The 15,576-nt window shown below is 40.4% G+C and overlaps 1 protein-coding gene across 4 annotated transcripts in view; it reads right to left on the bottom strand.

The window, feature by feature from the left end:
- The window catches only part of MAP4K3 (mitogen-activated protein kinase kinase kinase kinase 3), a 244,209-nt gene that overhangs the window by 194,890 nt on the left and 33,743 nt on the right, over positions 1–15,576 (bottom strand). The window lies entirely within an intron of this gene.

The following is a 15,576-nucleotide window of genomic DNA, read 5'->3' as shown; positions in this document are numbered from 1 at the left end:
CCCTTCCCCAAAAAAGCTATATAGTACCTACCAACTCTTTCAAATGTGCTTTAAAACAATGTTAAGAATTACTGAGCACAAATGTAAGTGAATTCAGTAAGATGGTAGGCGATAAAAAGAATATACACATACACACACACATATATATGCAAACAACAGAAGATTTAAAGGAAGGAAAGATCTCACTTTCAATAGTAATAAAACAATAAAATATTTATATATTTTCACTTAGCCAGAAATGTGCAAGCTTATGAAGAAAACCTTAAAAACCTTTAAGAATAAAAGTAGAAATGAAGAAAAAGCTATAATCATATTCTTAGAGAGATGACATAATATCACACTCATCTTGGAGAGATAAACATCATAAAAGCGTCAACTCTTCTTAAGGTAATTTATAGTTTACACAAACCCAATGAAAATACCTTGTTTTTCCTTCAAGAACTAGATATAGACAGGCTGATTCTAAAGAGCTTACTGAAAATAAACAAGAAATAATTATGAAGAAAAAAATCTAAAAAAGAACAATGAGGAAATAGCTCTAATAGATATTAAAGCATTTTATAGAGGCTTAAGAGTGAAAACAGTGAAGTGGCAAATGAATAGACAGACTAATGGGACAAAATACAAAGTCCAGAAACAGACCCTTATAAAGAACTTATAAAGAAATAAATCCATATAAAGAAATAACAAGATAATCTGATAGGAAAATGGACAAAGTACATAAGAAAAATAAATACAAATGGCCCTTAAACATATAGATGCTTCACTTAACTCATGAAAACAGAAATACAAACTAAATAATATACTGAGACAGTTTCTTATCAGATTGACAAAATCTGATCTAAGTCCAACCACTCTGTTGAAAAGCTGTGGGGAAGGTGCTCCAGGGACCCTCAAACATTACTGGTGGAAAATATACAACCCTTATATGAAGAGAATACAATAATATGTATCAAAATGACAAATTCATTTACCCTTTCACCTAGCAAACATATTTCTAGGAATCTAAACAAGACACCTACACACATGTGAAATAACACACAAACAAGGTTATTCACTATGATACTGTTTGTAATAGCAAAAGACCAAACACACTCCAGTGCCTGGCAACAGGGAACTTGTTGAATGAACTATGGCGTTACACAAAGCTGAATATTAAGCAATTAACAAAATAAAACAAAACAAAATGGAAGGTCTTTGTGCACTGATACAGAGAAAGAGCTCCAAGGTATAAAAATGAAAAACAAAACAAGGTAAAGAATAAGAGTGTACTACTTTTGAGTAAAAGGAGGAGGAAATAAAGACAATACATTTGAATCAGCTATTTACATAAAGCTTTCAAGAATAGACAGAAATTAGTAAAAATAATCAGATGAGCTAGGAAGGAGTAGACAGGGATGGGAAGGAGCAAGACTTCTCAGAGTATAGTTTTAAAAAACACCACTGCAATTTCTGAACCATGTAAATATAAACACTCTCTATTCAAGAAATTATAAGTTAACAATTAAATGTGAAATAAAACAATGAAAAGAAATTGGTGACTCGGTTAATATTTAGTAGAAAAAACTTTCAAACCATGCTGTTAGCCCCTCCTCTGAGTGACATTTAAAGGAATAACTAAAATTAAAATGCTAATAATTGTGTAAAGCATGAATATTACAAACACTATCACACTTTGTCTTTATTCATACCAAATTTTAAAGCAATTTATTAAAACTAGGATGTCTTACACTTTGACAACTTATGTTATACTACGTAGCAAAGAACTATGCTTTTTGCTACGCATTATGTCAATTTGCACTTTATATGTCCATAAGAAGTCAGCAAGAGGAGTAAACACCTGTGACAGGCCTAAGTACTTTTAACAACACAGACAAAGGTTTTAGTAACAGCCATCTCAATGGAGGTCAGGCTGGGATTATGCTAAAACTGGCAGGGTGGAGGTGGGAGGTAAAAAAGGCCACTTGCATTAACTACCACATTCTCTTCCAAAGAGATCAAAAAAGGACATGGGAATCATCTTGTTTCCATCTTTGGGGCGGCTATGAGTTTTGTTTGGGCCCGGAAAGAAAGGAAACTAGAAAAGTCTACATTTAGGACCTCACTAACAAAACTGAAAGCAGCTCATTTTTAAAGTATTTTAGGAATTTCATTAGCTAAATGAAAGTGAGACAAAAAGACTATATTGTAGGAAAGGCTACCCCCCAGCTGCTTAGGAGCTGGGTCAGATAAACCTGGCAATGACTTCTAGGGAATCAGAATCTAAGTCATAGGCATATCACTCAGAGAAATCTGAGTATTTAAAAAGAAACTGCCAAAAAAGGTAAGGGCTACTGTTACAAGCATACGTTTTAGTGTTTATTACAAGAGACTGCTCTAAGTAGGATCTTTGTTCTCTCGTATCTAAGATCTAGCTGGGTAAATAATATTTATATGGGGGAGGACTGAATCTGATAATAAAGGCATTTTATATTTCTGGGAACATTAACAAGGCATGCTCAAAAAAAAAAAAGAAAAACAAGCTGGTGGGTTTAAAAACAAGTGGCAACATAAGCAAACACTTTACCCAGACCTCTCTTTAAGCTGAAGACCCATACAACCAACTAGACAATGTCACTTGTACCCCATATACTGCAAATTCAACTCTCCCCCTGCAACACACACACACAAAAAACCCTGGTAATCCTCAGGTATAAAGCTACCACAACACTACTCAAGCCAGAATCCTATTAAGTTAACCTTAACCCTTCCCTGCCACTCCCCACCTCTCCATTCACAGAATTATTAAGTACCTGTTGAATTTTTTTACTTCTGTTTCCACTCCTAGTGCCCTAGAGTTGCAGCCACCATCTAGTCCCTGAAATGCTGCAACAGTCCCCAGTTTGAACTCTGCCTCTTGACTTTTACAATCCATGCATCTAGGGATTCATTTTTATTAGCACATTCCTCATAATATTCCCTTTTGAGTCTTAAAAATTATCTGCTATATTGGTAGGGATGCCTTTTTTGTTCCTAGTAATGACTAATAAATATTATGTATTCCTTCTCTTTTATTTCTTATGTGACATTGTCAGAAAGTTGTCTTTTTCACATATCTTTTCAAAGTCAGCTTTAGGTTTTATCAAACAGCTCTTTTTTTTTCCCCTTTTTTCTATTTAATTCCTGCCCTTCCTTTTTATTTACATTTCTTCCAGTGCCTATGAGTTTACTCTGTACTTTTTCTGATTCTTTGGGGTGCATGCCTAGTCATTTTATTTTTTATTCTTTCTTATTTTTTAATAAATGGATTTGCAACTATAAATTATGACTATAAGTCCTATATGTATGGATATTTATCCCAATCCAGTTTTGATAATTTTCCATGTTCATATATAAAGTATAATGTTCATTATAATTTAGAGTGGTGCCTGTGGGTAAAACTGCACTATTTCCAGAATCTCTCGCCTGGCTTTAGTGCACCTCCATATCCATAGGTGTTCCCAAGGGGTGGAGAGTAGTAGTCCATCTCCATATCAATATGTAATTACAAGGGCAAGTGAAGGCTTATCTGGACTGGAGAGGCTGGGTGGGGCTCTCTTCTGCGGCAGCTGGGTCATGAGAGATGCGGATGACTGCTTCTAAGAAACAAATGGATTTCTCCCTCTTTATTTCTCCCTTTGACTGATGTCGGTTTCAAAGGTATTTTGCCCTGAGATTCCACCCGGCCCCGTGGCCCCCCAGAATTACATCTGGTGGTAGTTGGCCGGGCCTCTAAACCCAAAATCTGTCTGCACGGGTGTGACCCTTAGGTGGGCTGCCTCTAGAGATGGTGGGGAGGCTCCAATGGCTGCAGGAGTAGAGGATTCAGCTTCACTCAGGAGCCCCTTCTCTGTGGGGCTTCCAATTGGGAAGCCCCTCGTGGGGAATTGGTCTAGGGTAAAGCACCTCCTAGATGGGTGGGGCTTCCCCAGAACTGGGTAAGGGTGGAGACACGGGAAGCTGCAGAATTAGCCTTCGGTGAGACAGAAGACTGCTTGCTTAGAGGCCCTGACTGGCCGTGTAGCAGCTGGGATTGTAGGATCTCTTTTCCTTGAGGTAGTGGAAAGTGTTAGCAAGGAGAGAGGATTACTGAGGAGAGAGAGAGAGAGACTTCACCAGGAGAGAGACACACTTTGGTATCACTTGGAGGAGCTGGGTGATGACCTATGGGATGCCTTTAAGAAAGAGACAGTTATTGAGAAGGCAGGCCACGCTCCTGGAAGATACATTAGTAGTAAGGGAGGAGGCAGCCAGAGAATCCATGGTGCAGGAGGCCGTGGGGGAGGGGCAGGAAAGAGCGGTGCCTCCAGCCCTGGACATGGTAGAGGAGATGTTGGGAGAGGATGAGGGGGTGTGGCCAAGGGTTGATCTGTTGCCAAGGACACCACCTGAGCCACCAGCCTCTCCTGTATTAAAGGCCAGCCTGGTTGTAATTAAGAAAGTAAAGATACAACAACCAAGGGCTCCTCAGGTAGAGGAGCCGCCCCCTCCCCAGGTTGTGGAGCACTCTATGCTCTGCCTATACCTAGGATAAGCTGGTGGACATGACCGTTTGGTATTGGCAGAAGCTGTTGGAACCTCTTCCTACATGGCTTCTGTGTCTCTGGGATATGGGGGTGGAAAACATTATTATGTCAGGTTCTGAAATGGGTAGACTGGCTTCCCTGATGACTCACCCTTTCCTCTGGCAGCAGTTGCAGTGCCTCTCACACCTCAGGGAATCAGGTGCTTCTGGATTGGCTGACAGCAGCCATCAGGGCAGTTTGGCCTAATCAGGGTGATTTACCATACTTACCCACTAGCTGGAAAACATATACAGAGCTCCAGGAAGTGTTACGGGAGCTGGGCATGAACAATATCATCTATAATATGGAACCCCAGGGCCCTAATGAGGAGTTGTTCATCACAGGAATGAGAAATGTGGTGCTCCATACAGCTCCCCCATCTCTCTTTGGGTCCCTAGTGATTATTCTTGCCCCCTACAAAGGGCAACCCGTAAGTGAGGCTACTTGTACTTTAGCAGATCTGGGGGAGGTTGAAATAATAAGAGAATGGAAGGAAGTATGGGCTATGACTGAAAGTGGGTCTTGTGAAGGTCTCTACGCCCCAGATGTGGGTTGATTTGATAAAGGCTGGGGCAGTGAGAGAAAAACTTGATGGGCAGCTCAATAGGATCTTGTTAGAAACTGTAGCCCCAATTAAAGCTAGAGCAGCAGTTTCAGTTGCTGAGGTCCAGGACATGGAAGCCAGAGGCAAAGCCCCATGTCTGGCTGTGTCCCTGCGGGATCTCCTGGGGACAGTACTCAGGCTCCACTGGGCCCTCACTCCAACAGGATGAGGATTACGTGTCGCAGTTCGACTGAGGGGAGGGGTCAAGGCCCCCAACTTGGGGGTAGTGGTGGGGACCAGAAGCCACATGTAGAATTAGCAACTCATTGGTCCCCTGTGAATGTACAATGTGTCCTGGTTGTGGTGGACACAGGAGCTGAGTATTCTCATTTATGGCAACACTGAGAGTTTTCCTGGCGCCCTGCTGTAATAGATGGCTATGGGGGTAAGGTTGTTAAGAGTGAAGAAAGACCAAATCCCATCGGGGATAGGGCGTTTACCCCCAAAGGAGTATACTGTGTCTCCCATCCTGGGATATATTTTGGGGGTAGATATCCTGCAGGGCCTGTGGTTACAGATCACTGAAGGTGAGTTCAGATTGAGGGTGTAAGATAAATTCTAACCAAAATAAACAGGTGACGAGAGGCAACAAAGGGCCAGGCAGTTTATTTGAGCGCAATCCCGGGCGAGGTTCACCAGTCTGAAACACAGGCTGGAGAAGTCGCCCCTAACCAGATAGGTGGGGAGTTTTTATAAGCACAGGGAGGGGAGGGGTAAGTGGTCCATGCCAGGGGTATGTGGGGAATTTTTTATTGGCTCAGGGTCTGGTGATGGACAGCCAGAGGTCTCCTCCTTCCAGATGGAGGGGGTCTGCATCCGGGGTTTGTCACATCAGGGGACTGGAATCCCGGAAGAGCTGTCCGTTCCTTCCTTATATGGCACAGAGCTATTTGGTGCTGTCTTTGTTCCATTTGCACTGTTCTCGCTTTCCTCCCTCCAGTGCCTCCAGCCTTACAGAGGGTATGTGTGGTAAAGGCAGTTCTGGGGGAACATGCTAAGCACCCACCTGTAGCTCTGCCTATACCTTGGCAGGTGACAATACTAAGCATTATAAATTGCCTTGGGGGGCTAAGGAAATTGGAGAAACTCTACAGCAGTTGGAGAAAGTGGGCATCATAAAGCCCACTCATAGTCCTTTTAATTCCCCAGTATGGCCGGTGAAAAAGCCAGACGGCTCCTGGCATATGACCATGAACTACAGGGAATTGAATAAAGTCACACACCCGTTGCATGCTGCTGTCCGTCCCTCTATAGCAGCCCTTATGGACACAGTCATGAGCTAGGGATGTATCATTATGTTGTGGACCATGCTAATGCTTTCTTCTCCAATGACATAGCACAGTAAAGTCAGGAACAGTTTGCCTTCACATGGGAAGGTTGGCAGTGGACATTCACTGTCCTTCCACAGGGATACCTCCACAGTCCCACCATTTGTCATGGACTTGTAGCCCAAGATTTGGCCACATGGAAGAAACCACAAACGGTGTGGCTGTATCACTACATTGATGATATTATGCTCACATCTGATTCTCTTGGAGATTTAGAAGGGGCAGCTCCTAAACTGCTGCAACATCTACAGGAGAAAGGAGAGGCTGTGAACAGCACCAAGGTTCAGGGACCTGGTTTGCCTATAAAGTTCTCTATTGCATGCATCCTACCTGATGGACAGATTTGCCTGTGCTGGTGTAGCTTATCACCCCTAAGGTTATTTTCTTCTATAGTCCTTGTTGCCTGGACCCACCCCTTGGCTGCAGCTGCTGTGCGATGATTGCTCTTAACTCCCTACCTGTTCAGCTACTGACTGCCTGTGGAATGGACGGGCTACAGACTTAATCTGCACAAGACTCTGAACCTAGCTGAATCCTCTGGATCGAGGATTATCATGATTTATTGCTGTTGTTATTGTATGTTATTAGTCTGGTTATAATGCTCCAGTTTTCTCATCGAGGGGCCATGGCAGAAGATGGGGAACAGGTAGATTGTAAGGCAAGATTTCTGGAGGGGGGTGCTATGGGTAAAACTGCAGTATTTCCAGAATCTCTCACCTGGCTTTAGTGCATTTCCGTATCAGTAAGTGTTTCCAAGGGGTGGAGAGAAGTAGTCCATCTCCATATCAATATGTAATTACAAGGACAAGGGAGGGCTTATCTGGACTGGAGAGGTGGGTGCAGTTCTCTTCCCTTGCAGCTGGGTCATGAGAGACTCGGGATGACTGCTTGTAAGAAATAAATGGGCTTCTTCCACTTTATTTCTCCCTTTGACTGATTTCCATTTCAAAAGTATTTTGCACCGGGATTTCCCGCCGGAGTTACATTTCCCCTTAACGAGTGAGTAGTATAGTGGTTTTTTTTTGCTTCAATAAGTGTGCCTGGCCAAGATACAGTGGCCAGGACAAGTTTTATCCTTTCCCCTGGAGAAACTAAAAAAAAAAAAAAACAAAGAAATATTAAATGTTTTTTAGACTGAATATCAGGCAGCATACTGAAGTGATTCCTGAAAACAGAAAAAATCCCTATAGAACTCCACAAATGTCCAAGTGTATAGCCTAGAGATAACTTCCAGGATTCAGTGTAGGATGGGGGAACACAGACAGAGTTTGATGGTGTTCTTGAGTTGAGGAGACAACAGGGCACAGAGGAAAACCAAGGCAGCTTAAATCCACAGGACAGAGTACCAGAGGAAGCAAACTGCACAGAGAGAAAGTTTCACAGACCATCTTCATCTTAGTTTGTCAGCTCAGTTCTGATCCCCTATGTGTGCCTAGAACACAACTACCACAAAGCAGAGAGAACAACTTCCAAAGCTCATTAAGGGCCAGGCACAATTTATGTTGCTAACTGCTAGAATAGAAAACCTCATAATTTAAGAGGCAATGAGTAAGAGTAAAGGATATTGCCTCAGTAGTAGGAAAAATTAGCCCTAAGCTACAGACTGCTCTGTTCCTACTCTAAGCTTAAAAATAGCCTCAAAAGGATTTGTTTCCAAAGTAACTTCACTGCACCACAGAACAAAGCTCAAGAATACCAGAAAGAATACAAAAAATATCCACTACACAAGGCAAAATTCACAGAACTCTGGAATCCAGTAAAAGTTATTGAGGATGTAAAGCAGGAAAATGCAACCCTTAAAATGGGAAGGAAAATTAATCAATAAAAACAGAGCCACAAACAGAATTAGTAAACAGGGACATTAAAATAATAAATATTTTATCAGGACAATAAAGGAGAAAAAAATAAAACATGGTAACTACATTCCATATGGTCAAGAAAGTACAGATTGAGCAAGTTAAGTAGAAACATGGAATATGAAAAAAAAAACCAAATCATACTAATAAATAAAAAATAAAATAACTAAGATAAAAAATACATAGGCTATTAGCAGATTAGACACCACAGATCAAAAGATTAGTGAACTCAAAAAAAAGTGAAAGTGTACAAATTTAACAAAGAGAAAAAGGACTGAAAAAATGAAAAGAGCACTACTTAGCTGTGGGACAACTTGAAATAGTCTAATAAATAGATGACAGAAAAGTTTTTTCAGTGATGGTCAAAATTTTTCCAAAGTTAATAAAAATTATAAACCCACAGATCCAAGAATACTTAATGAACTCCCAGCACAAGAAACATGCAGAAAAACATTAAGGCACATCATTAAAAAATTGCTTAAAACAGTGATTAAGAGAAAAATATTAAAAGCAAAAGGGAAAAAAAGACATATTAGTACACAGAAGAACAAAGAGAATAAAAGACTTCTGGTTGGAAACAATGCAAATCAGAATATAGTGAGGCAATATTTTAAAGTACTGAAGCAAAAGAAAAGGTCAACCTTGAATTATATGCCCAATTAAAAAATAAATCTTTCAAAAATGAATAAAGACTATTATACACAAAAGCTGAGAAAAGTCATCACCATCAGAATGTACTACAAAAAACATTATAGGAAATCTTTCAAACAGAACAAAAATGAGACTTGACAAAAATATACATTGCTACAAAGGACTAAAAAGCACTAGAAATGGTAATATAAAACATTTCTTCTTAAAAATTTTCCTATCTTTTCATCTTTCTTTAAAAGATAAATGACTGATAAAACAAAAGTAATAACTATATTGTCATGCTTATAACATGTACAGGTAAAATGTATGACAACAACAGCACAAAGGACAGAGAGGGGTAAATGGAAACATAGTGATTGCTGTTGTAGCATAACTTATGAAGTGGTATAAAAGTACTTGAAAGTTGATAAAGCTGTATACTGTAAGCCCTAAAACAACTACTAAAGATATAAAACAAAGGTATAACCAATAAATGAGATTAAATGGAATCATAAAAAAATAAAAAAGAAGGTAGAAATAGGAAAAGGAGAATAAAGGACCGATGGGATAAATCGAAACCCAAAAGCAAGATGACAGATTTAAGTCAAACCAAATTGGTAACATTTAAAGTAAGTATTCTAAACACCCCCATTAAATAGCAGATATTGTCAGACTGGATTAAAGGAAAAAAAGATGCAAGCCCAAACTACATGCTGCCTACTAAAAGGGCATATTAAATACAGAGACACAAATAGGGTAAAAAGTAAAAGGAAGGGGGTGGAGCTAAGATGGCGGCGTGAGTAGAGCAGCAGAAATCTCCTCCCAAAACCACATATATCTATGAAAATATAACAAAGACAACTCTTCCTAGAATAAAGACCAGAGGACACAGGACAACATCCAGACCACATCCAGACCACATCCACACCTGCAAGAACCCAGCACCTCCGAAGGGGGTAAGATACAAGCTCCGGCCCGGCGGGACCCGAGCGCCCCTCCCCCTGTCTCCCGACGGGAGAAGAGTAGGCAGAGCAGGAGGGAGAGGGAGCCCAGGACCGCTGAACACCCAGCCCCAGCCATCCGGGCCAGAGTGCAGACACAGTGTGTGCGCGGGGCCCTGGATACTTGGGAAATGGCAGCAAGACCGGTGAGCGGATACCGGAGGCCTGGCGCCGGAGGACATAAGAAAAGCGAGCGGCCATTTTTTTTTTTTTTTTTTTGCTGTTTTGTTTTGGCGAGCGCTTTTTGAAGTCTTAAAGCGATAGGGACTCCAATACTAGGGAAACAGGGCAGCAAGACCGGTGAGCAGATGCCTGAGGCTGGCACCGGAGAATAAAGAAAAACGAGCGGCCATTTTTATTTATTTATTTATTTATTTTAATTTTTAATTTTTTTTTTTTTGTGGTCGTTGTTTTGTTTTGGTGGGTGCTTTTTGGAAGTCTTAAAGGAGCAGGGCAGGACACTTAATCCAGAGGTAGGGAATCCAGGGATCCCTGGGCACCCTAATCCCGTGGGCTGCAGGGAGCAGGGAGGCCCCTTACGGAGATAAATAGCCTCCCGGCTGCTCCTACTCCAACGCGACGCCACCACGTTGGAGCAGCTGCCCGAGCCAGGTCACGCCCACAGCAACAGCGGAGATTAACTCCATAGCAGCCGGGCAGGAAGCAGAAGCCCTGTCTGCGCGCAGCTACCCAGCACAAGCCACTAGAGGTCGCTGTTCTCCCAGGAGAGGAGGGCCACAAACCAACAAGAAGGGAAGTTCTTCCAGCCGTCACTCGTTCCAGCTCTGCAAACTATTCCTATCACCATGAAAAGGCAAAACTACAGGCAGACAAAGATAACAGAGACAACACCAGAGAAGGAGACAGACCTAACCAGTCTTCCTGAAAAAGAATTCAAAATAAAAATCATAAACATGCTGACAGAGATGCAGAGAAATACGCAAGAAGATATGGGATGAAGTCCGGAGGGAGATCACAGATGCCAGAAAGGAGATTACAGAAAACAAACAAACTCTGGAAGGATTTATAAGCAGAATGGATAGGATGCAAGAGGCCATTGAAGGAATTGAAACCAGAGAACAGGAACGCACAGAAGCTGACATAGAGAGAGATAAAAGGATCTACAGGAATGAAACAATATTAAGAGAACTGTGTGACCAATCCAAAAGGAACAATATCTGTATTATAGGGGTACCAGAAGAAGAAGAGAGAGGAAAAGGGATTGAAAGTATCTTGGAAGAAATAATTGCTGAAAACTTCCCCAAACTGGGGGAGGAAATAATCGAACAGACCATGGAAATACACAGAACCCCCAACAGAAAGGATCCAAGAAGGACAACACCAAGACACATAATAATTAAAATGGCAAAGATCAAGGACAAGGAAAGAGTTTTAAAGGCAGCTAAAGAGAAAAAGGTCACCTATAAAGGAAAACTCATCAGGCTAACATCAGACTTCTCGACAGAAACCCTACAGGCCAGAAGAGAATGGCATGATATATTTAATGCAATGAAACAGAAGGGCCTTGAACCAAGGATACTGTATCCAGCACGACTATCATTTAAATACGATGGTGGGATTAAACAATTCCCAGACAAACAAAAGCTAAGGGAATTTGCTTCCCACAAACCACCTCTACAGGACATCTTACAGGGACTGCTCTAGATGGGAGCACTCCTAGAAAGAGCACAGCACAAAACACCCAACATATGAAGAATGGAGGAGGAGGAATAAGAAAGGAGAGAAGAAAAGAATCTCCAGACAGTGTATGTAACAGCTCAATAAGCGAGCTAAGTTAGGCAGTAAGATACTAAAGAGACTAACCTTGAACCTTTGGTAACCACGAATTTAAAGCCTGCAATGGCAATAAATACATATCTTTCAATAGTCACCCTAAATGTAAATGAACTGAATGCACCAATCAAAAGACACAGAGTAATAGAATGGATAAAAAAGCAAGACCCATCTATATGCTGCTTACAAGAAACTCACCTCAAACCCAAAGACATGTACAGACTAAAAGTCAAGGGATGGAAAAACATATTTCAGGCAAACAACAGCGAGAAGAAAGCAGGGGTTGCAGTACTAATATCAGACAAAACAGACTTCACAACAAAGAAAGTAACAAGAGATAAAGAAGGACACTACATAATGATAAAGGGCTCAGTCCAACAAGAGGATATAACCATTCTAAATATATATGCACCCAACACAGGAGCACCAGCATATGTGAAACAAATACTAACAGAACTAAAGGGGGATATAGACTGCAATGCATTCATTCTAGGAGACTTCAACACACCACTCACCCCAAAGGATAGATCCACCGGGCAGAAAATAAGTAAGGACACGGAAGCACTGAACAACACAGTAGAGCAGATGGACCTAATAGACATCTATAGAACTCTACACCAAAAGCAACAGGATATACATTCTTCTCAAGTGCACATGGAACATTCCCCAGAATAGACCACATACTAGCCCACAAAAAGAGCCTCAGCAAAATCCAAAATATTGAAATTCTTCCAACCAACTTTTCAGACCACAAAGGTATAAAACTAGAAATAAATTCTACAAAGAAAACAAAAAGGCTCACAAACACATGGAGGCTTAACAACATGCTCCTAAATAATCAATGGATCAATGAACAAATTAAAATAGAGATCAAGGAATATATAGAAACAAATGACAACAATAACACAAAGTCCCAACTTCTGTGGGACGCAGTCTTAAGAGGAAAGTATATAGCGATCCAGGCACACTTGAAGAAGCAAGAACAATCCCAAATGAATAGTCTAATATCACAATTATCGAAATTGGAAAAAGAAGAACAGATGAGGACTAAAGTCAGCAGAAGGAGGGACGTAATAAAGATCAGAGAAGAAATAAACGAAATTGAGAAGAATAAAACAATAGCAAAAATCAATGAAACCAAGAACTGGTTCTTTGAGAAAATAAACAAAATAGATAAGCCTCTAGCCAAACTTATTAAGAGAAAAAGAGAATCAACACAAATCAACAGAATCACAAATGAGAACGGAAAAATCACGACAGACTCCACAGAAATACAAAGAATTATTAAAACTACTATGAAAATCTATATGCCAACAAGCTGGAAAACCTAGAAGAAATAGACAACTTCCTAGAAAAATACAACCTTCCAAGACTGACCAAGGAGGAAACACAAAAGTTAAACAAACCAATTACGAGCAAAGAAATTGAAACGGTAATCAAAAAACTACCCAAGAACAAAACACCCGGGCTGGACAGATTTACCTCGGAATTTTATCAGACACACAGAGAAGACATAATACCCATTCTCCTTAAAGTTTTCCAAAAATAGAAGAGGAGGGAATACTCCCAAACTCATTCTATGAAGCTAACATCACCCTAATACCAAAACCAGGCAAAGACACCGCCAAAAAAGAAAATTACAGACCAATATCCCTGATGAATGTAGATGCAAAATATTTAATAAAATATTAGCAAACCGAATACAAAAGTATATCAAAAGGATCATACACCATGACCAAGTGGGATTCATCCCAGGGATGCAAGGATGGTACAACATTTGAAAATCCATCAACATCATCCACCACATCAACAAAAAGAAAGACAAAAACCACATGATCATCTCCATAGATGCTGAAAAAGCATTTGACAAAATTCAGCATCCATTCATGATAAAAACTCTCAGCAAAATGGGAATAGAGGGCAAGTACCTCAACATAATAAAGGCCAAATATCATAAACCCACAGCCAACATTATACTGAACAGCGAGAAGCTGAAAGCTTTTCCTCTGAGATCAGGAACTAGACAGGGATGCCCACTCTCCCCACTGCTACTTAACATAGTACTGGAGGTCCTAGCCACGGCAATCAGACAAAAAACAAAGAAATACAAGGAATCCAGATTGGTAAAGAAGACGTTAAACTGTCACTATTTGCAGATGACATGATATTGTACATAAAAAACCCTAAAGACTCTACCCCAAAACTACTAGAACTGATATCGGAATACAGCAAAGTTGCAGGATACAAAATTAACACACAGAAATCGTACCTTTCCTATACACTAACAATGAACCAATAGAAAGAGAAATCAGGAAAACAATTCCATTCACAATTGCATCAAAAAGAATAAAATACCTAGGAATAAATCTAACCAAAGAAGTGAATGACCTATACTCTGAAAACTACAAGTCACTCTTAAGAGAAATTAAAGGGGACACTAACAAATGGAAACTCATCCCATGCTCGTGGCTAGGAAGAATTAATATCGTCATAATGGCCATCCTGCCGAAAACAATACACAGATTTGATGCAATCCCTATCAAATTACCAGCAACATTCTTCAATGAACTGGAACAAATAATTCAAAAATTCATATGGAAACACCAAAGACCCCGAATAGCCAAAGCAATCCTGAGAAAGAAGAATAAAGTAGGGGGGATCTCACTCCCCAACTTCAAGCTCTACTATAAAGCCATAGTAATCAAGACAATTTGGTACTGGCACAAGAACAGAGCCACAGACCAGTGGAACAGACTAGACAATCCAGACATTAACCCAAACATATATTGTCAATTAATATTTGATAAACGAGCCATGGTCATACAATGGCGAAATGACAGTCTCTTCAACAGATGGTGCTGGCAAAACTGGACAGCTACATGTAGGAGAATTAAACTGGACCATTGTCTAACCCCATATACAAAAGTAAATTCAAAATGGATCAGAGACCTGAATGTAAGCCATGAAACCATTAAACTCGTGGAAAAAAACATAGGCAAAAACCTCTTAGACATAAACATGAGCGACCTCTTCTTGAATATATCTCTCTGGGCAAGGAAAACAACAGCAAAAATGAACAAGTGGGACTATATTAAGCTGAAAAGCTTCTGTACAGCAAAAGACACCATCAATAGAACAAAAAGGAACCCTACAGTATGGGAGAATATATTTGAAAATGACACATCCGATAAAGGGTTGATGTCCAAAATATATAAAGAGCTTACACGCCTCAACAAACAAAAATCAAATAATCCAATTAAAAAATGGGCAGAGGAACTGAACAGACGGTTCTCCAAAAAAGAAATACAGATGGCCAACAGACACATGAAAAGATGCTCCACATTGCTAATTATCAGAGAAATGCAAATTAAAACTACAATGAGGTATCACCTCACACCAGTAAGGATGGCTGCCATCCAAAAGACAAACAACAACAAATGTTGGTGAGGCTGTGGAGAAAGGGGAACCCTCCTACACTGCTGGTGGGAATTTAAACTAGTTCAACCATTGTGGAAAGCAGTATGGAGGTTCATCAAAATGCTCAAAACAGACTTACCATTTGACCCAGGAATTGCACTCCTAGGAATTTACCCTAAGAACGCAGCAATCAAGTTTGAGAAAGACCATTGTACCCCTATGTTTATCGCAGCACTATTTACAATAGCCAAGAATTCGAAACAACCTAAATGTCCATCGGTAGATGAATGGATAAAGAAGATGTGGTACATATACACAACGGAATACTACTCAGCCATAAGAAGAGGGCAAATCCTACCATTT

The sequence above is a fragment of the Manis pentadactyla genome, chromosome 2 (genome assembly GCF_030020395.1).
Source record: "Manis pentadactyla isolate mManPen7 chromosome 2, mManPen7.hap1, whole genome shotgun sequence".
Classification (NCBI taxonomy): Eukaryota; Metazoa; Chordata; class Mammalia; order Pholidota; family Manidae; genus Manis; species Manis pentadactyla.
Note: the sequence above shows the minus strand (reverse complement) of the source record. Positions and strands in the feature narration are given on the sequence as shown.